Source organism: Sminthopsis crassicaudata, chromosome 4 (assembly GCF_048593235.1).
Source record: "Sminthopsis crassicaudata isolate SCR6 chromosome 4, ASM4859323v1, whole genome shotgun sequence".
NCBI lineage: Eukaryota > Metazoa > Chordata > Mammalia > Dasyuromorphia > Dasyuridae > Sminthopsis > Sminthopsis crassicaudata.
Window position 1 is genome coordinate 120,331,397 of NC_133620.1, and position 24,015 is coordinate 120,355,411.

The following is a 24,015-nucleotide window of genomic DNA, read 5'->3' on the forward strand; positions in this document are numbered from 1 at the left end:
CATTTTTCAGGGAGTCCGATTATTCTCAAATTGTCTCTCCTGGATCTGTTTTCCAGGTCTGTTGTCTTTCTGGTAAGGTACTTGACAGTCTTTTCAATTGTTTCATTTCTCTGGTGTTGCTTGACTCCCTCTTGGTTTCTCCTTGAGTCATTCATTTCTACTTGTTCCAGTCTAATTTTCAATCATGTATTTTCTTCACTCACTTTTTTTATATCTCTTTGTAATTGTCCAATTGAGTTTTTATCTTCTATGGAATTTTTTTCCATTGTATCCATTTTATTTTTTAGAGAGCTGATTTCTTTTTCCAGCTCTCTAATCCTGTTTTCCTTGGAGTTGTTTACCTTTTCCACCTCACTAATCCTGTTTTCCTTGGAGTTGTTTACCTTTTCCAGCTCACTAATCTTGTTTCTCAATGATTTGATTTCTTTATCCATTCTGTCTTTGAATGCATGGGATGACTTCTCCAGGCTCTCTTGCCAAGCTTCCCTTTCCTTTTCCCATTTCTCTTCCAGCTCTCTTGTGAGAGCCTTTTTGATTTCCTCTAAGAGGTTCTTTTGTATTGAGGAGCAGCTTATATCCCTCCCAGGGGATACATCTGGGGACATTCTGTTCCTAGTCTCTTCAGCATTTGAAGTCTGCTCCCTCTCCACACAGAAGCTGTCAATGGTTAGAGCCCTTTTGAATTTTTTGTTCATTTTGTCAGAGTAGGAATCAAAGAAAACAAACTGACAAGAGAAACAATTGGTCTGTTTTGCGGGGGATGGGGCTGGATGGTATTAATGGGCTTCCTCTACAGACTGGGGGTAGGGCAGCAGAGAGCCACTAACAGAACAGCAATGACTGTCCTGAGTCTGCGCTCTGAGGCTCTGAGAACTCACTGAGTCAGTCCAGGTGGGGGTTGGGGGTGGCCGGGCTCTGAGAGATGCTGGCTTTCTGGGGTTTTAATCTTCACCTCCGGTGTTTACACCCTCTCCACCGCTCCTGGCTTGCTGCCAAGACGGAGCATCCACACTGGGGCAAAAGCCCTTTCACAGAAGTGGCAGAGATCACACCCCTCCCCCTCCGGCCTGAGCTGTGTGAGCTGCCTGTCTTGCTCTGGCTGTCTGCCCTCAGTCTGCACCCAGTCTGATTGACCCTCCCCCGAACAAACACAGACCTTTTCTGGCGACTCTCAAGGATGTCTTCTCTTGGTGATAATTTGTGGATTTCTTTCTGGGTCAAGCATTAAGTCAGAGGCTTGTCATGAAGTAAGTTCTGAGAGAAAACAAGGAGCTCAAGCAGCTGTCTGCCTCCACGCCGCCATCTTGGCCGGAAGTCCTCATGTATATCTTTTGATCTAACAATACTGCTAATAGGCATATAACCTAAAATAGATTTTTTAATGGAAAAACACACACACATATTTATAAAATTAAAGCAGTTTCCTTTTCAGAATAAAATTTAGAAATTGAGGGGATATATAACAATTGAAGAATGGCTGAATAAATTGTAGTATATGACTACTATTTATTGTTGTCCTATTAATATTGTATGGAAACTGATAAGCAGAATGGTCTTAGAAAAACCTGGAGAGTCCTCCATAAACTCAAACAATGTCAAATATATTGTGTACAAAGAGTAATGTTCTGAGATGGTCAGCTGTGAATGACTGCTATTCTTAGCAATAAAATGATCTGTCTATTATGAATGACTTCTGATTTTAAAAAATACTATACATACACAGAGAAAGATCTGATTGTGCCTGAATACAGATTGAGCATACTTTTTTAAACTTGACTTTTCTTGAGAGTTTTCCTGGGGGTCATGATAGGGGAAGATTTATGATTTTCACAACATTTTATGGAAATTTTTTGCATAACTTAATATGTGCTTTCTTAATAGAGTTTAAAGTGGGTAGAAGGGAGAGAATCTAGTACTTAAAATTTTAAAAATAAATGCAAAAATTGTTTTAAATGTAACTGGGGGAAAATAAAAATGTTAAATAAAAAAGAGATTTGATTATTAATCAATGTTCTTCCAAAGGTGTTAGATAAAGGAAAACAGGTAAAAGATACAAAATATATGCAATGAATATAGGGATTATAAGAAATTCTTTTCACTATCCAATATAGTGAAATAACAACATGAGCTAGTATGAGCACATCAAAGATATGGATTATAAGAGATATATAAAATGGTACTTAAAAGGACAAAAATAGAATAGCAGTTGGACTGTACAGCGTATATAAAATATTATAGTTGCAATATGTGAAGATATTGAGAAAAAAGATCACAAGTTATCTGAATGGAGGAAAAGATATTAAAGATTTGGCAAAAATCTTTTTTTTTTCTTTTTTGGCAAAAATCTTAAACCTTATTAGCTCCCCCTCCAAAAAGAAAACAGAAACAGAAAACATAAAGAAATACTATTCCATATCTACTTCCATATCTATAAGTTTTTATGAGAATAATGTACATATGTATTAAGAATAGTATTGAAGAAACTCCTAAAAAGGAACAGAAGCTATTAGACAAAATATACATAGATCTTATAGTCTTACAATTCACTAAAAAGTAGAGAATACAATATCACATCCTGCTTTTTTTTTTTTTTTTTTTTTTTTGGTTCACCATAAAAATCATTTGTTGAATAGAGCAAAGAACTGCCATGAAGCCTCACCTCCAAAAAGTCTCATGACTAAATTAAAATTATTCAAGATTCTTGCAATGAAATAGCAACAGAGATAACATTGTGAATATTTGATTGCTGAAAAGAACTTTATAATAGAAGAGACAAATGCAAATGGACTTATTGAGGATATCTGTCACTGTAAGCTCAAGATGTATTCCCTATGAATGATATCATAGTCTCCAGATGTTACTGTCCAGTGATGACACTGAGTTAGGTAAATAAACCTTTGCTGAACCTTCTGGGAGAAATATATAATTGATCAAAATAGTTCATTTATAAATGAATACATGTGATGTGAAGCTTAGGGTGATGTAGGTTTACTGGCTCATTAAGAAGACAGATGAAATTCAATTAGTGAAAAGGATCCTGAAGAGACAGGCTGAACACTTCAGTAGTGTTCTCAACAGACTGTTATCAGACACTGCTGAATCCATAGACCATATACTTCAGGTTGAAGTTAATCCCTCTCTAGCTGAACTTCCAAATGAAGAAGAGATTTTGAATCCATTCGATTTCTCTCATCTGGCAAAGAGCCTATTGCTAAATCTATTCAACTGAAATATTATGAAGCACAAAATACAATGGTTATGCAAAAGATTATGAAATCAAGATTATATTGCAAGAGGAAGTTCTCTCCCAGGAGTTCAAGGATGCCTCCATTGGCCATCTCTTTAAGAGAAAGGGAAATAGGTTATCCGAAGACAATTCGAGGGAGATTTCTCTTTAAGTCATAGAGAAACTCATCATTATTGGATGTCATTCCCGTGCCATTCATTTGTGGAACCATCAGCAAATGGGGAAATTCTAAATGCTTTGTATAAGTTCACTTGCTTGGCCCTTTTAAGGATGTATACATAGATAATGAAGTTAAGGCACACATTGCCAGAGAGCTCAGTGTTTGAAAGCTTTAAAGGAAAGTATGGAAGAGAAGAGGTATTAGATTTTTTTCAGTTTGCCTACCAAACTGAAGGTCTACAGAGCTATTGTGCGACATCATTGTTGTATGCTTGTGAAATCTGGATATATACCAACTCCAAGCCAGGATACTTAATTACCTCATTTGAATTGGCTTAGGAAGATTCTGAAGATAAAAGATAGATACTTTCAGACTTCTTGAATTTGTTGGAAGACATGAACAAAAGTCACAGAATGCTCAGGCCTGGGTGGATGGTGATTTATAGCACTGAGAGAGAATATGCACATTGATAAGGTCTCAGATCTATTTGGGTACTGAGATATCTTTTCTTCAAAGTGCTATCTATCTAATTTGAACTCTAAATAACACTGTGAGATGGATGCTAACATTCTCATTTTGTAGATTAGGTAACTGTGGGTTAAGAGTAGTTGTGATATGGTTTCCATGGGCACATAGCTAGTAATTAGGAGCTCTTTTCTTCATGACTTTAAGCCTAATTATGCCATACTGATGATGACATTGATGATAACAATTATTATATATTTGACAATTATGTAAGGGTCCAAGAAAGAGAATGATGACTTTCCTTAAAAAATACAAGACTCCCAAGTTAATATTAGATGAGTGGGAAAGTATTTGGGTGGTCTGCTATATATAATAATAAATTGTGGAAAGTCTGTGAGTGGTCAGAAAAGAGAGAATCTATGTGAAACAAACAATCTATGAATCTGATGCAGATGGGCTATCAGAGGTATTTCAAAGGTAATGAATGTCAGTCTGGAAAAGAAGGGAAAAGACAAAAATATTGGTCATTGTGATCAAGCAGATTGTTTTTGTCCATTGGGTTTTCATTGTTGATTGAGTCATATTTGTCTTCTCATTATCTTTTCAGTTCCCCCCTTATTTATTCTGTCCTTTTTTTTGGTAGAAGTTTGTTTCACACAAATTATTATGTTTTTTATGACTGAATGTGACCCTGGTGCCCTATGACACTATAATGTCTTAGTACAAAATCACTAATGAGGTCAAATGAAGGAGGTCCAGAAACCTTCAGAGAGGATTCTTGCCTGTCATGAACAATTTGCATCTGTTTTCAACCTTTTGGCTTCTGGAAGGAGCTCCAATATAAAGCCTGTCCTGGCAGAGAACTGAGCTAGATGACCTAATCAGCTTTTGACCATCTCCAGTTTAAGAAACTATGACTCCAACTGTTCTTTCTTGGTGGTGTCATTATGAATTACACAGAGGGCCTTCAGCAATATTCCCCAGAGACTAACAGTAATCAACATTCACACTTCGTACAAGGAAATTATGTGCTGCTCAGCTGAAAAGCATTTAGGGTTATTTGGTAACTCTTTTGTGATCTGGGTGACATAAACATCATTTTCTGGAAAAAAAATACAGAAACAATTTTAGGCAAATACTATGAAATCTGATAAAAATCATAATGTTTACTCCTAATTTACCTTGTAATAGTTCCTTTGGGAGGATGATTTAATGGGCAAGGGACTTTATCAGTTACTGATTATTACCTGATATTGGCTTTCTAAAACTAATGTTTTATTCAAATTTCATGCCTGAAGAATTAGTGTAGGACACTCATCATTGTCATCACTGAAGGAATGATGTCAGTGTTACATGATGCCTGCATGAAGGGCAAAGTTATCTTGAGAGATCTGAAAAGGAAAGACCTTCTTTGTCATATACATGCTGCAAGAGAGGACATGTGTTTCTAGACTGTCTTTGAGAGAGAATGCACACACACACACACACACACACACACACACACACACACACACACACACAGAGACTTCATTTTACGATGAAAAGAGTAGTCTATACCCAGAGAGAGAACTTTGGGAACTGAGTGTAGTTCACAATTTAGCATTTTCACTCTGTTGTTTGCTTGTATTTTATTTTCTTTCTCATTTTTTCTCCTGTTTGATTTGCTTTTTCTTGTTCAGCAAGATAATTGTATAAATATGAATGCATATATTGGATTTAACATATATTTCTATCATGATTAACCTATATGGGATTACTTGCCATCTAAAGGAGGGAATGGGGAAGAAAATTGGAACAAAAGGTTTTGCAAAGTTTAATGTTGAAAAATTATATATATATGCATATGTTTTGAAAACAAAAAAGCTTTAATTAAAAAAAAACCCAAATAAACAAAGAGGAATTGGTCCATCAAAAGCTTATTTGTAGTAATAAAAAAAAGAGAGAACTCAGAAGGCCTTTTGAAAGGGCCTTGAGAAAATATTGTGGGTTTTTGTTTGTTTTTACCAACAACATCTTTCTTTCTTTCCTCTAGCTTTATGACTATCTTTGGCATTTTTTAAAATACTGGTGATATAACCTATTCTCCTTTATTCTTCACTGGAGCATTTATTTGGTTAAGAGCTACTGAAAACATCCATGTATTCATTTTTTCCACTATAACCTGTGGACCCAGGTTGGGAATAGAGAAGCAGTGTCTATGAGCAAGTGAAAGCAAGCGCTCACAAGTCTCTCTCTCTCTCTCTCTCTCTCTCTCTCTCTCTCTCTCTCTCTCTCTCTCTCTCTTCTCTCTCTCTCTCTCTCTCTCTCTCTCTTCTCTCTCTCTCTCTTTCTCTCTCTCTCTCTCTCTCTCTCTCTCTCTCTCTCTCTCTCTCTCTCTATATATATATATATATATATATATATATATATATATATATATATATCCATGTTATAATTTAGAACATACTCAGTCCTTTCAATGTTCTCCATAGTTGAACACAAAACATCTTATTTCAAGCAGTGTTTTGTGTGTGTGTGTGTGTATGTGTGTGTGTGTGTGTGTGTGTGTGTGTGTGTGTATGTGTGTGTGTGTGTATTCCAGAGCATAATCAATAAGAATTCCCTCCTTCTGACCTTGCCCACTTTTCTTTACTAAATCTTTATCTTTAGGAATGTTAGATATTGAGTACTAGAATTGCATTTTGGCAGACCCCTTCTTTCCACAGGCTCCTTCCTGCCTACCCCCACTAAGGGCTAGAGATCATTTAGTTTAGGACATTTTTCTGCTGACCCAGGCTATTCCTCCAAGTTCACTGAATCCTCAGACAGTGGAGTTCAGATTTCCTTAGATAAACTCAAAGATAAGTGAAAATGCAAAAAAAGAAACCTTTACAGAAATGTACCTTTCTTCTTTTTTAATTAACAAATCATATAAATGTTAATTATTTCTTTCCATACTCCCCAGTTTTCAACAACTCCCCCCCAAAAAAAACCTCCAGCCACAACAAAAAAAAAATGCCTTTAAAACCAACTGTCTTGTTTTCATAATTCATGCACCAGAGAATGCCTTCTTGCTAAGTAGGACCCCTAGTGTTTTGTTAAATTTTATCTATTTTGGGAATTAGTATTGTGTTTAAATACCTTACTTGATATAAAGATGACCATATTAACTTGGACTGAACGTTTTAGAAATTTGTCCTTTTAGATTTATATAGAGGCATGACCTAACTTTTTACTTTGAAATGACTATGTTAATGATATCAGATAGAAAAATTTATTTTTTTTGTCCAAAACTTTAATGAAGGTATTATTGAAGCCTTAAAACTGACTCAAATGCCCTGAGGAAGGAGGGAACAAAATAAGGTTAAAGAACATAGATAAATAGAAGCAGAAAATTGGAAAGAGCAATGGATTTAGATAGAGAAAACCCAGGTTCAAATACTTCCTCTAATATGTATGTGATCTATTTTCTTCAATTAAACTGAGGATGGTGTAGTATATGGAAGGACTACTATCAATCATGCAACAAGCATTTCTTCAATACATTCTATATGCTGGAAACTTCATTGGTTGCTAAATACCAAAGATAAAAATTAGATAGGATCTGTTTTCAAAAAGCCTGCAACTGTGCATAACAGTATATAATCTTTGCTCCCACAATAATTAGAATAGCAGTACACTAAATGGGCAATGAAGTAAGGTTTATTCTGAGAGTGATGGCAATCAAATGACAAGAAAACTTTTCCAATAATTATTATTAAAACATGTGGATAGAATACTACTTTTAATTTGAGAAGATAGTATATTTTAAAATACCTTTGAATTATTGAAATGATTTATTTTATCTTTTAAATCTAATCAATAAATATTTTAAATGCCCAATATGCTAAATTTAACATATTTAACATATATATTGGATTACTTGCCATCTAGGAGAAAGGGTGAGGGGAAGAAGGGAAATTGGAACACAAGGTTTTGTAAGGGTCAATGATGAAAAACTATCCTTGAAGCAAGATTTTTTTTATTAAATCTTTTTTATTTACAAAATATATGCATGGGTAATTTTTCAACATTGATCCTTGCAAAACCTTCTGAATTTCCCCCTCTTTCCCTCCACCTCCTCTCCTAACTTGCAGGCAGTCCAATATATGTTGAATATATTACAATATGTGTTGAATCCAATATATGTATACAGATTTATACAGTTATCTTGCTGTACAAGAAAAATCAGATCAAGAAGGAAAATAAAACTGAGAAAGAAAACAAAATGCAAGCAAACAACAGAAAGAGTGAAAATGATATGTTGTGATGTTATGAACCATATTCAGTTCCCATGGTTCTCTTTCTGGGTGTAGATGGCTCTCTTCATCACTGAATAATTAGAACTGGTTTGAATCATGTAACTGATTGAAGAGAGCCATGTCCATCAGAACTGATTGTTGTATAATCTTGCTGTTATTACGTGTAATGATCTCGTGGTTCTGTTCATTTAACTTAGCAGCAGTTCATGTAAGTCTCTCCAGGCCTCTCTGAAATAATTATGCTGGTAGTTTCTTACAGAAGAATAATATTCCATTATCTTCATGTACAACAACTTGTTCAGCCATTTTCCAATTGATGGCATCCACTCAGTTTCTAGTTCCTTGCCACTACACAAAGGACTGCCACAAACATTTTTGCACATGTGACTCCCTTTCCCTCCTTTCAGATTTCTTTGAGATATAATCCCAGTAATCTGGATCAAAGTTCCTTGCATATGTTTTGAAAGTAAAAAAGCTTCAACAAAATAATGCCCAATGTGTTCAAAACACTGCACTGGGCACTGATGATATCATGAAGCATAAGACATGATTTGTGCTCCAATTGAGTTTATAATCTAATGAAGAAAATACCACATACATCTATTAAAGAATCAAATATCTTTGATAAAGATTTCATTTCTAAAATATATAAAAATGATGTCAAATTTATAAAAATCCAAGATATTCCCCAAATGATAGATGGTCAAAGGATATGAATAGACAATTTTCAGTTGACAAAATTAAAGCCATCTATAGTCAAATGGGAAAATGCTATGAATCATTATTGATCAGAGTAATGCAAATTAAGACAATTCTGAGGTACCACCTCATAGCTCTCAAATTGGCTAAGATAGCAGGAAAAGATAATGAAATGTTGGAGGAGATGTGGGAAAACGGATACTATTACATTGTTGGTGGAGTTGTGAATTGATTCAATCATTTTGGAGAGTAATTTGGAACTATGACCAAAGGGCTATAAAGGATTGACTCAAATTTATAAGAATACAAGTCATTCTCCAATTGATAAATGGTAAAAGGATATTAGCAGTTATATTGGTCCATATCCTTTGGTCCAGCAGTGCCACTATTAGGTCCATATCCTAAGGAAATCATAAAGGAGGAAAAAGGACCCACATGCACAAAAATGTTTGTAGAAGCTCTTTTTGTGGTAGCAAAGAATTGGAAAATGAGCGATGCTCATCAATTGGGGAATAGTTGAACAAGTTATGGTATATGAAGATAATGGAATTTTATAGTTCTGTAAAAATGAATAAGCTGATTTTAGAAAGGCCTAGACAGATTTACATGAATTGATGCTGAATGAAACAATCAGAACCAGGAATACATTGTACACAATAACAGCAAGAATGTGTGATGATCAACTATGAAAGGCTTGGTTCTTCTCACTGATCAGTGATCCAAGGTAATCTTTTGATGGAAAAGGCTTTTTAATAGAAAATGCCATATTTATCCAGAAAAATAATTATGGAGATTGAATGTAAATAAATATGTGCTGTGTCTACTTCTTTTTCCTGGTTTTTTCTCTTCCATGGTTTTTCCTTTTTATTCTGATTTTACTCTCACAATATGATTCATAAAACAATGTATATTAAGATTAATTAATATTGAAAACAATGAAATATCAAGAGAATCAAGGTAATGAATTAGAAATGGTATTCTAAAATATAAAGTAAATATTATTTTAAGGCTTTTAAAATTATTTTTAATGAAGAAAATACCAGAAAAATCACAAGGTATAATATGGATTATTTCTAAGTTAGATATTTCATGGACTGCCTTGGCCAAAGATGCCATTACTTGCTAGCCAATTTTCCTCTCATTAGAATTCTTTAAATAAAGAATGATGACTACTCACAAGGTATGCTTCAGTGAGAATAATAACTCTGTATGAATGTAGATGACAATAAAAATCGTTCTCAAATCTACATTTTTTATTCTGTGATGTTGGTGATGAATTGCCCTGTCTTTCAATGGCAGAGTGGATAGAATGCTAGGACTAGAGTCAATAGGACCTGAGTACAAATCAGGACTCAGATACTTATTAATTCTATGCCATCAAGAAGCATCTTTTTATTGTACGCTTCAGGGTCTTTATATTTTTTTTTTTGATTTTTATTTTCAAAATATATACAAAGGTAGTTTTCAACATTAATCCTTGCAAAACATTGTGTTACAAAATTTTTCTCCTCTTTCTCCACCACCTCCTTTAGACAGCAAATAATCCAACATATGTTAAACATGTTCAATTCTTCCTTTCATATTTCCACAATTATCATCTTGCACAAGAAAAATCAGAACCAAAAGGAAATAAAATGAGAAAGAAAATAAAAAGCAAGTAAACAACAATAAAGAAGATGAAAGTAATTGTGATCTGTACTCAGTTCCCACAGTTCTTTTTTTTCTGTATATAGATTGCTCTCACCATTTCAAGTCCATTGGAATTGGCCTGAATCATCTCATTATTGAAAAGGGCTACTTCCATCCCAGTTGATCATTACATTTTTTTCTTATAACTAGAAATGATTTCGATTTCTTCATCTGAAAATTAACTGCTAATATCCTTTTACCATTTATCAATTGGAGAATAACTTGTATTCTTATAAATTTGAGTCAATCCTCTCTATATTTTGTAAATGAGGCCTTTATAAGAATCCTTGGATGTAAAATCTTTCCCCTGTTTTCTGCTTCCCTTCTAATCTTGTCTGCATTGGTTTTGTTGGTACAAAAACTTTTAACTTAACATAATCAAAATTATCCATTTTGAATTTCATAATATACTGTAGTTCTTATTTGGCCACAAATTCCTTCATTCTGCACACATCAGACAGGTTAACTATCCTTTGTTTTTCTAATTTGTTTATAGAGTGATTCTTTATCTAAATCATGAGCCCATTTTTTGGTATAGGTCAATACCCAGGTTTTGCCATATTATTTTCCAATTTTTCCCAGAAATGTTTTATCAAATAGTGAGTTCTTATCCCAGATCCTGAGATGTTTGGATTTATCAAAAACTAGATTACTAGTGCCATTAACAAGACAGAGGTCTTGTGAATCTAACCCTTTCCAATAATCAATGACTCTATTTCTTAGCCAGTACCAAATGGTTTTGATGACTACTGCTTTACAATGTAGTTTTAGGTATGGTACAGCTAGGCTACCTTCATTTGCATTTAAAAAATAATTCCCTTGAAATTCTTGACTTTTTATTTTTCCAGATAACTATGTTATTTTTCTACCTCTGTAAAAATAATTTATTGACAGTTTGATTGTATTGGCACTGAATAAGTAGAGTAATTTAGGTAGAATTGTCATTTTTATATTAGCTTAGCCTACTTGGTAGTCTTGCAATTGTTTAGATCTGATTTTGTTTATGTGCCTCAGTTTTTTCCTATGTGAAATGGGAGAAATAATACCACATACCTTGAAATGTTGTTCAGATTATCTATATAGATAATATATGCAAAACACTTTGAGAATTGAAAATGATATAATTTATATCCCAAATATACAATTATATAAATAAATCAGAGAACATATGCAGAAAGTCCCCAGATCCATTCTCTTTTTTTTTTTTTTCCCCTGATGCTGGAGTTAAGTGACTTGCCCAGGGTCACACAGTTAGGAAGTGTTAAGTGTCTGAGATCAGATTTGAACTCCAGTCCTCCTGAAATCAGGGTTGGTGCTCTATCCACTGCCCCCTCCCAGATTCATTCTCAAAGACCTTCTTGAATTTAATAGATCTTGTCAGAGTAATTTATTATCATACTATATAAGATTCCAAAGTATGTAAGATCATCTCTACAAAAAAATGAATAAAAAGTTTTAAATTTTCTGTGATTTCAAACAAATAGTTCTCATTGTGAGGCATTGTAATGGGGAAAAGTTTTTGGAATGCTTGTATTGTAACTCATAATTTAAAATCTAACCACCACCAACTCCTTCTAAAATCTAGAAATTAACAATAATAAAATTTAGGCTCCACAAATATTATCTCACAGAAGTCCTGCAAAGTAGGTAATATAAATATCTTCTTTTTTGGGTGGGGTAGTGTTAACATAATTTTTATTTAAAAAATTAGGAAACTTGAGACTGAAAGTTTACTCTCATTTTTAAATCAACACACTTCTAATTTTTAAACATCATGCTCTAAACCTGTTTCTTATTTTATTTTTAATAAATATTTTTATTTTCAAAACATATGCATGGATAATTTGACAACATTGATCCTTGCATAGCCTTGTGTTTCAGATTTTCTCCTCCTTCCCTCCACCCCCTCCCTAAGATGTCAAGCAATTCAATATATGTTAAACATGTTAAATCCAAATTTTATGAACATATTTATACAATTCTATTGCTGCAAAAGAGAAATCATAAAAAAATAAAGTAAATGAGTAAGAAAACAAAATGAAAGTGAACAACAACAAAAAGAGTGAGAATGTTATGTTGTGATTCACATTCAGTTCCCACAGCCCTCTCTCTGGGTATAGATGGCTCTCTTCATCAAAATATCATTGGAACTGTTATCAATCATGTCATTGCTGGAAAGAGTCACATTCATCAGAATTGATTGTCAGATAATATTTTTGTTGCTGGGTATAATGATCTTCTGGTTCTACTCATTTCACTTAGCATCAGTTCAAGTCTCTCCAAGCCTTTCTAAAATTATCCTCCTGATAATTTCTTATAGAACAATAATGTTCCATAATGGTGATATTCTGTAATGTATTCAGCCATTCTCTAACTGGTAGGTATCCACTCAATTTCCAGTTTCTTGCCATGAAAATGGCTGCCTCAAACATTTTTGCACATGTGGGTCCTTTCCTTCCTTTCAGATCTCTTTGGGATGTAGGCCCAATAGAAACACAAGCAGCAATATTTTAAACCATATGAAAAAATCCATATTCAGAATCTACCAATATATTTCATCTGTTCTTGGGAAACAAGATTGTTATTTGCAATTAATCTGAGTTCACTTGCTTTTTGAATGTTATTTTAAAGTATTTTTATTACAATCATTTAATATGCTGTTTTCGTGATTTTTTTCTTAACTCTTTATTGCTTCATATAACAGTTATTTCTCTGAATTCCTTATGTTTATGGGGATTATGTCTGTTATACAGGAGAAAAAAACTGTATTTGAAGTTTGGAGATTTCTGATTTTAAATTCCTACTATGTCTTTGTAATGATGAAAATTTCTCTGAGGCATCTCTGAACTTCAATTTCCTTCCTTATTGATAAAAATGGGATTTTCTGAAGGGTTGTGGGCATTACTTGGTGAAGGGTGTAGTTTCTCATGATTTCATTTTGTGACAATAATATTCACATGGGTGTGTTGATAGTTGAGATGATGTACCCACTATTATGGCTTTTGTTCTATTTTTTTTTTTTACAATGTCAATTTATGCCTCAGCTCCAAATTTTTTTTATATTGTCCTAGATACCTATAATAAAGATCATTTAAGTCCCAATGAAAACCCCTCTTCTAAGACTTGACTACACAAACCCAAAAGTTAAATAGTGACCATGAAACTCCAAAATCTCACAGGACCTCGCCACATCCACCCAGCACCAGGAATAAGTCAGCACAGACTCAGCATAGCTGCTGCCACTTGTAGAGGAAGTGATTGTCACTTGTTGAAGAAGCTTGGAAAACCTACCCTGCCCTAAAAGCAGAACTTAATTATTATTATTTTTTAAGGAGTAAAAAAAAGCAAAAAGAACCCTGACCATCGATAGTTGTTTATGGTGAAAGAGAAGAACAGATTTCAAGCCCTGAGGAGACTAAAAGCAAATTGTCTACAGATAAAGGGCTAAAAGGTGATATAACCTGGTCCCCACTACACAAGGCTCTCCTAGAAGATATGAAAGGATCTTAAAAGAGAGCTAGAAGAAAAATGGGGAAAGGAAATGAAAACTTTACAAGAAGGTTTGGAAAAAGCATACAACTCATTAAAAGATAGATTTGATAAAATAGAAAAAGAAAGAAACCTCTCAGAAAAACAGAATTTGTAAAATGGAAAAAGAAAACAACCTTTTTTAAAAAACAGAATTTGTGAAATGGAAAAAAAAAAGACCTCCTTAAAAATAAGGGAAAATCCATGGAACAAAACAACTCATTTAAAATTCAATTGGGCAAATACAAAAATAAGTAAAAACAGTAAATGAAGACAACAATTCACTAAAATTCAGAACTGAACAAATATAAATGAATGACTGAATGAAACAACAAGAATCAATCAAGCAAAACCAAAAAAAAAAAGAAAAAGAAAAAAAATAGAAAACATTTAAAATGACTAATTGGGAAAACAACTAACCTGGAAAAAAAAGATCTAGGAGAGACAATCTAAGGAATATTGGAATCCCTGAAAACCATGATGAAAAAAAAAGAGCCTAGACACTATTTTTCAAGAAATCACCAAAGAGAACTGCCTTGATATCATAGAATCAGAATGTAAAATAGCCATTGAAAGGATTCACCAAACACCTCCTGAAAAAGACTCAATATTAAAACTCCAAGGAATATTGTGGCTAAATGTCATAACTATCTAACCAAGGAAAAAATATTACAAGCAGTCAGAAAAAAAATCAAATATGAGGAGCTACAATAAGGATTACTCAGGACCTAGCAGCTTGCACCTTAAAGTGTGGAACGGCCTGGGATCTGATATCCTGAAAGATAAAGGAATTTGGAATACAGCCAAGAATAAATTACCCCTATAAATTGAACATTTTCTTTCAGGGAAGAAGATGGACATCCAATGACATAGTTGAATTTCATTTATTTCTAATGAAAAGACCAGAGCTAAACAAAAAATTTGACCTTCAAATATAGAACTCAAGATAAACATAAAAATATAAAAAGAAAAGATTTTTTTGAATTGTATTTCTGTTATGGATATATACACATGATTTTACTGTTATAACATAAAAAGTAAACTAGAGGTAAAAAGGGGATTGTACTGGAAAAAGGGTAAAGTAGAGGTAAAATGAGGGAAATTACATCTCAGGAAGAGGCAAAGAAAACCTATTATAATTAAGAGAAAGAAGGGAGGAGGATGAATATTGTGTGAATCTTAGTCTCATCATATTTGTCTCAAAGAGAAAATATTAGACATATTTGGTTTCATAGAGAAACTTCTCTCACATTATATAAAAACAGAAGCAGCAAGGGGAAAAGGGAAGGGGTAGGATAAATAGAAGGGAAAACAGAAATAGGGGAAAGATATAAGAAAGGAGGAGGGGCTTTAAAGCTAAAGGGATGCTTGAGGCAAGTTAAATACTGGGGAGGAGGGAAAGGAAAAAAGGGGAGAGAAAAGTATAATTTGGAATTAATAAGATGGCAGAAAATACAGAATTAGTAGTTTTAACAGTAAACGTGAATGGAATGAACTCTCCCATAAAGTGGAAGCGGATAGCAGATGGGATAGCAGAATCCTACAATGTGTTGTTTACAAAAAACATATTTAAAACAGAGTGATACATACAGAGTAAAGGTAAAATGCTGGAGCAGAATCTATTATGCTTTTGATGAAGTAAAAAAGCAGAGGTATGTTATGGGCCAGAGTTCTGTACTTGAAACAAATATTCTTATAAGATGTTAGCTAAGTGGAATTGATAAAACAATGGTTATCTAGTTTAGCATGGTGATTAAGAGTTCTCTAGTTCAGTATGATTGATTTAATCTTACAACAAATAATGGTTCCCTTGTGATATAATGATTGACTTATACTCAGTATGATGAATGTATTTAAATATAATAGAGCATATAAACTGGGATGAATTCAGCCAGATTTATTCACTCCATCTCACACTTTCTTGGTGGCTGGCCTGTCATCCTGCATTTCCCCCACTGAAACCAAGCAAGCCGAGGCCCCAGGCAAGGAGATAATAGAGAATTTTCACTATATCCCTGGCTATTCTCATGGTGATTTCAAAGCTGAAAGGAAGGCTGGTCCAGAGCCTTCCAGAAAACCAACCAGAACACTACAGGAACAGACATTCTGAACTCAGATCAAGAAAAAGCAAATAGATAAAGAGATAAAGAAGGAAACTATATCTTGCTAAAGTGTATCTAAAGAGTATAGTATCTAAATTCCTAAAGGAGAAGTTAAGAGAGTTGCAAGAAGAAATAGGCAGCAAAATTATAATATTGGGAGATCTCAACCTTGCTCTCTCACAACTAGATAAATCAAACCACAAAATAAATAAGAAAGAAGGTAAAGAGGTAAATAGAATACTAGAAAAGTTAGGTATGATAGATCTTTGGAGAAAATTGAATGGCGACAGAAAGGAATACATTTTCTTTTCAGCAGTTCATGGAACCTATACAACAATTGACCATATATTAGGACATAAAACCCTCAAAATCAAATGCAAAAAGGCAGAGATGGTAAATGTAGTTTTTTCAGATAATGATGAAATAAAAATTACTTTCAATAAAAGGTCAGGGGAAAATATACTAAAAAGTAACTAGAAACTAAATAATCTCATCCTAAAGAGTGAAAAACTAAAACAGCAAATCATAGACACAATCAATAATTTCATCCAAGAGAATGAAAATAATGAGACAACATACCAAAATTTGTTGAATGCAGCTCAAACAGTAATAAGGGGAAATTTTATATCTCTAGATGCTTACTTGTATAAAATAGAGAAAGAAAAGATCAATGAATTGGACTTGCAACTAAAAAAAAAACTCGAAAAGCAACAAATTAAAACCACCAATCAAATACCAAACTAGATATCCTAAAAATAAAAGGAGAGATTAATAAAGTTGAAAGAAAAACAAAAACAAAAACAAAAACAAACTATTGAATTAATAAGTAAAACTAAGACTTGTTCTTATGAAAAAAAATAATAAAATAGATAAACCTTTAGTTAATTTGATTAGAAAGAGGGAAGAGGACTTTCAAATTGTTAGTATTAAAATGAAAAGGGAGAACTTTCCACCAATGAAGAAGAAATTAGAGAAATAATTAGGAGTTATTTTGCCCAACTTTATGCCAATAAATTTGATAGCTTAAGTGAAATGGAGGAATACTTACAAAAATATAGATTGCCCAGGTTAACAGAAGAGGAAATACATTATTTATATAGTCCCCTTTTAGAAAAAGAAATAGAAAAAGTTATTAATCTACTCCCTAAGAAAAAATCCCCAGGACCAGATGAATTTATATGTGAATTCTATCAAACATTTAAATAATAATTAACTCCAATACTATATAAACTATTTGAAAAAATAGGGAATGGACGACTCTTACCAAATTCCTTTTATGACACAGACATGGTACTGATACCTAAACCAGATAGGACAAAAACAGAGGCAGAAAATTATAAACCAATTTGCCTAATGAATATTGATTCAATCATATTAAATAAAACATTAGCAAAGAGATTACAGAAAATTTATTCCTAGGATAATGTACCTACTTGGTCAAATAGGATTTGTACCAGGAATGCAGACCTGGTTCACTATTAGGAAAAATATTAACATAATTGATTTTATCAATAACCACATTAAGAAAAACCATATGATTATCTCAATAGATGCAGAAAAAGCATTTGATAAAATCCAAAACTCATTCCTATCAAAAATTCTAGAGAGTCTAGGAAAAAAATGGACTTTTCCTTAAAATACTCAATAACATCTATTTAAAACCAGAAGCGAGCATCATATGTAATAGGGAAGAACTGCAACCATTCCCAATAAGATCAGAGGTGAAAATAAGATCAGGTTGCTTATTATCACCATTACTATTCAATTTTGTATTAGACATGCTAGCTTTGGCAATGAGAGAAGAAAGGGCAATCAAAGGAATTAGAGTAGGTCATGACAAAACCAAATTATCACTCTTTGCAGATGATATATTAGTATAATTTGAGAACCCTAGAAAATCAATTGAAGAAAAACTATTAAAAATAATCCACTACTTTAGCAAAGTTGCAGAATACAAAATAAATCCACAGAAATCATCAGTATTTTTATACATCATCACTAACAAAAAGATACTAACAAGAGATACAAGAAATTTCATTTTAAATAATTATTGATAGTATAAAATATTTGGGAATCTATATGCTAAGGGACAATCAGGATCTATATGAGCAAAACTACAAAACACTTTATACCCAAATAAAGTCATATTTAAACAATTGGAAAAATATCAAGTGCTCTTGGAAAGGTCAAGTGAATATAATAAAGATGATAGAACTACCCAAATTAATCTTATTTAGTGCTATCCCAATCAAACTTCCAAGAAACTATTTTACTTATCTAGAAATAATAACAACACAATTCATCTGGAAGAACAAAAAGTCAAGAATTTCAAGGGAATTAAAGAAAAAAAGCAAATGGAAGTGGCCTAGCTGTACTAAATCTAAATTGTAAAGTAGCAATCATCAAAACCATTTGGTACTGACTAAGAAATAGAACATTTGTTCAGTGGAATAGCTTAGGTTCACAGAACAAAGTAGTCAATGACTATAGAAATCTAGTGTTTGAGAAATCCAAAGACCCCAGCTTTTGGGATAAGAATTCACTATTTGACAAAATCTGCTGGGAAAATTGGAAACTAGTATGGAAGAAAGTAGGCATTCACTCACACATAACATTGTATAGCAAGATAAGGTCAAAATGGGTTTATTACCTAGATATAAAGAATTATATTATAAAAAAAATTAAAAGAACATAGTTTACCTCTTATACAACTCAAGTATGATTCAGCCACAATTAGAATTGTACAAGATGTTTCATTTTCCACAATAAAAGATCACATATACTGGCATTCCATTGAAGTAGGCCTGTGGACAAAGTTATTGTATATAGCAAAATTGTCCATAATATTGAATTTAAAATAGACATTAGAGAACTTTCACATTTTCTGGACTTTGTTTTAATCAATTTTGTCTCAAACCAAGTTTTATGGAAAATTAATACACAAGAGCCAATATCAAAGATTAATGTCAAGGAATTTAACCTATACAAATTGTTTTTATTTTTTATATGGAAATATATTCCACACATTTAAGATTGACAATATGTAGCCCAAATGAAAGACTGAGGCAGAGTTGAGTATGATATGACTCTACAAAGCAAAACTGTCTTGGAATAGGTACAAATAGTAATTATGTTATACAAATGACATGCAGAGAAAGAATAGACACAGAACATTAGAGGGAGGAGGTGGGATTGTAGCTCTGAAAACACATTGGTAATGGGTTAAATCAGAAAGGTATAGTAACTTCCAAAATGTATAAAAAATAAGAGGGGAGAGAATAGAATAAAGTGAGACATAGAAGGATATATAGATTTATGGCAGAGGGACAACTTTAAGATATTACCTCATGTGTACCAAGTTGGACAATATTCCAAGAAAAAAGGAAAATGATGAATGTTCGAGAGAATATGAGAAAATTGGGACAATATTGCACTATTGGAGGAGACTTTGATCATTTTTGAGACTAATTTGGAATTGTGCCCAAAAGGCAATCAAATTGTGCATATCCTTTGATGCAACAAAATCACTACTTGGTCTGCATCCCAGAGCAATCATAAAAAATAAAATAATTTACATGCACAATTCTCTCTCTCTCTCTCTCTCTCTCTGTTTCTGTCTCTCTCTCTCACTCTCTAGCTCTTGCTCTTTCTCTTGCTCTCTCACTCTCTCTCTGGGTAAAATTGGTCAAATATAAGAAATTAAGGGGTTGTCTGAATAAGCTATGGCATATGCATGTAAGGTAATTCTATTGAGCAATAATAAATGATGAACAATATTTCACACAAAAAAACCTGGAAAGAATTGTATGAACTGATGCAAAGTGAAATAAGCAGAACCAGTAAAACATTTTACACAATATCAGGGACATTATGTAATTTTTAACCATGATTAACTCAGCTTTTCTCATGATCCAAGACAAAAACAAAAGACTCAGGGGAAGAAAATGTTATATACAATCAGATAAATAACTGATGAACTCAGAATGCAGATCAAATCAATATTTTTTGTTTCCCCTATACTTTCTCATGTTTTCCCCCTTTTGATATGTTTCTTTTTTTCAAAATTATTACTAATATAGAAATATATTTTGCAGAATAGCATATGTGTAAACAATATCAAAATGTCTACTATATTTAGAAAAAGGAAGGGGAAAAATAGAGGGAGAAAACATTGGAATTCAAACATTTTCAAAAAGATTGCTAGAAATTTTCTTGTCATGTAATTGGGAAAATACTATTTTTTTTAAAAAAAGAGCTGATACATGGTCAATTAAAAAGCATTTATTAAGTACCTATTATATTCTAGGCAAGAAATCAATTTTGGCACAAATTCAGCTAATGTTTTTAGTAATAAATGAGGAAAACAAGTTACAAAAACAATTAAAAATGGTTTTGTGAATTAAATGAGAGCACTAGGAGGTGGAGCCACAATGGTGGAGAAGAAACAAGTCTTTTTCTGAGCTTTCCTTAAGATCCTCATATTAACAGAAAATGTAGCCTCTGAACTGATTTTGGAGTGACAGAACCTATGAATACTGGGAGTGTACCAGTAGAAGATAATTTTGAAGATCTCCAGAAAAGGTCTGTTTCAATCAGGCATGGAGAGAAGTGGACCAAGCACAAGCAGGCCATGTACAGAAGCTAAGTCAGTGCACATTCCTGAGGTGACAAAAAACCTACTGCAAGGGATCTACAGCAATGTTGGATACTTTGCCCTAGTTGCAAGCCAGTAGATCAGCAGAGAAGTTATAAGACATCTGACACAAATACAAAAGCCAAATAGTGAAACCCTAAATTCCAGAATTTCATGGAACCTGGCAACTCCTACCCAGCACCAAAAATTAGTCAGCATGACCCATGACCCAGTGCTACCACTACTACTTGTAGAGGAAGCTTGGGCAATCTCTCAATTGTCCTAAAAGCTGACCTCAACTTTAAAAAAATGAGCAAAAAAGCAAAGGGAACTCTGAATGTAGATATTTTTTATGGTGGAAGAGAAGAACAGATTTCAAAGCCTGAGGTCAGTAAAAACAAATAATCTCCAGGTGAAACCCCAAAGGGTGATAAAATTGGTTTCCTTTTCAGAACAGAAATATTAGAGGAAATGTATAAGAAAGGGGGAGAGTCAATGAATTACTGAAGAAAGAGTTAAAAGTAGTTACTGACAACAATCCTAAAATGTTTGTGCCTTACAGAGTAAACCATAGGAAAAAAAAAAAAAAGATAATTGTATTAAAGATAATCTACCATGTTGTCTGGTTGCTGCCCAGACAAAGGTCTTGTGAGTAATCTGTTTCAATTTTTATAGATTCCATATATCAATTTTAATATATTCTTAAAAATCTATATATACTAGCATAGCACAACCTTTTTTCTTTAGTTTCTCAGCATTCTTTTGAAGGGTTAGCCATTAATTTTAAAAAATTATATATATATAATTACCTATAATTGCCATAATCATCATCAAACACATATTGTTTCTTTATACCTCCAGGGTTCTGAAAATATTTAATTTTCCTGTTTTACTTTAAGATGAGGAACAACTATTCTTCAAATCATATATTACGAAGGGAAAGGATGTGAAGGCTTCTTTTAAGTCCCAGTGAAAATCCCACTTTTTGTAGGAGTCTTTCCCTAATATCTCTTAATCCCAGTATTTTTCTTCTCTTAATTATGTCCTATTTATTCTAGAAATAGCTTGTTTGTATGTTTGTTTGCACTTTGTCCCCCCCAATTAAATTGTAAGATCCTTGAAGGTAGGCACTATTTTGTGCCTTAGAACTATGTCTGGCACAGAGGAGGCTCTTCATAATCTAGTTTTGAATTGAATTGCATGGATGTTGAGCTGATAAACTCTGGTTGGCTTGTCCATTAGTATAGAAAATCTTTATCTGTTTCTTTGGATTGTATTACTGTGTAGAAAAATTATGAAATCCCGGGATTTCTTCCATGAAATGTTATGATCAAAATGGTAAAGGAATCATCCTATCTTACTCAGAGAGCATAGAGAGACCCAGATTTGTCTTTGCCTCTGCTTCTAGGAGATTAATCTAGGGAAAAAGAGTGGGGAGACAAAGAAGATGAGCACTATTGTATCTTTAAAAATCTCAGCCAGAGTTTCCATATTCTTTAGAAATAGATCCCAACCTTTCTTGGTCTGACATAGTTCCAAACACAAGAGTTTAAAATATTTTATGTTAAGTAAATATACATAAGTGTTCTGCTCTCTTTCAACTTTTGAAATTATTTGTAAACAGCTTAGTTGCAGATTGTGAGGAATGTTAGAGCATACTAAAGCCAAATGGAAATAGGTATGCCTTTTCTAAAGTTCAGTAAGTAACTGAAATCTAAATAAGTAGTTACTACTATCCCAGACACCATTGTAACTGAATTTGATTTCCCAAGAACACTTGAAGAGGGGAGATTTTTTTTATTCTCTTTTTAACCAGAATAGAGAAGATCTTGCTGCATTTGGAGAGTTATCAAACATCCCAAATTAATTTTCAATTTTTTCTATGGCTAAATTCAAAGCATATTCTTCTTAGAAAGCTTTCTTTTCCACTTCCACTGGAAGGAAAGTTTTAATCCTTATGTTTCTGATTTATTTACAATTAACTCATTCAAATGTTATTTAAAAAATACTTGCATTAATACACCAGTAATATTCTTTTAAAATAGAGAATTTTCCTTTAGATCAGTACTAATTGATGTGCCAGAGTTAAAATGAATTCTGAAATCAAGAGCTTAAGAATAGTTTGAAGTACAGGACTCCAACATACAAAGATATTCATAATTTCTCTTTCACTTAGAATCATTAATTTTCTCATTAAACTTCTTGATGTTGAATACTTTACTGTGTTATGCCACAGTTCTCTTTTCAGTTTCCCTAATTATCCTGACCCAATCCTGCCTCTGTCCCTACTTCTCAGTTCTGCAAAACCTCCCCTTCCTCTTTATAAGAATACTTGATAGAACATCATAATGCCTCTCCCCATTCTAAGCTATTAGAATATCAGATACTGTCTTATCAAAATGCCTCTCCCTATATCCGGGTGCCTCCCCCTGATTGTCATCCCCTTTCCAGAGGCTCACCCCACCCTGTCAGAGTTCCATTTCCATTTTCAGTACCCTGACTCAGTCTACCCTCTTTGTCTGAGCCATGTGTATATATATATATATCATTGAGAACTCTGATTACTGACTGGATTCTTGGAGATGATAGTCTCATTCAGCCCTGGGACCAAACATGGATCCATTGGTCTCAGTATATCTCTCCATTTAATAAATTATTAAATAATCTCTAATCTCTATCTTGCTCAGTTTCTCCAGCATTACAAGTGTATCTTCCATTAGAAGGACCAGCTCAATTTTTAATTTCTTTGGAGTTTTATGGAAATGTTTCTATCCATTCCTCTAATCATGTTTATCACTTTTAATAACAAAAACTTTCTTTTAAGTTTCCTATATTCATGCTAAAACTTTTAAAAATGATACATCATTGCAAAATATTTCATAAGATTAAAAAGGAACATTTATTAATAAACAATTTTATTGCTTGAATTTTTGAATAGAAATTTTGAATTATGAATTTTTCACAATTCTAACTTATGAATTATTTTTCATAGTTTTAACTGTTACTAATGTGATGCTATAGGGTTGACTTATAACTTTGCTAATGAATTAGAATCTTAAATGTTCACATTCATGATACATTTTGTAAAGAAACATTTTTACTAAAGAATACCTGGAGGTAACTTGAACAATGGTAGTGACATTAATTTATATTTTTCTTATTGTTGCACAAAAATAAATCACAAAAAAAGAACTGAAGTAAAGAAAAGGTAG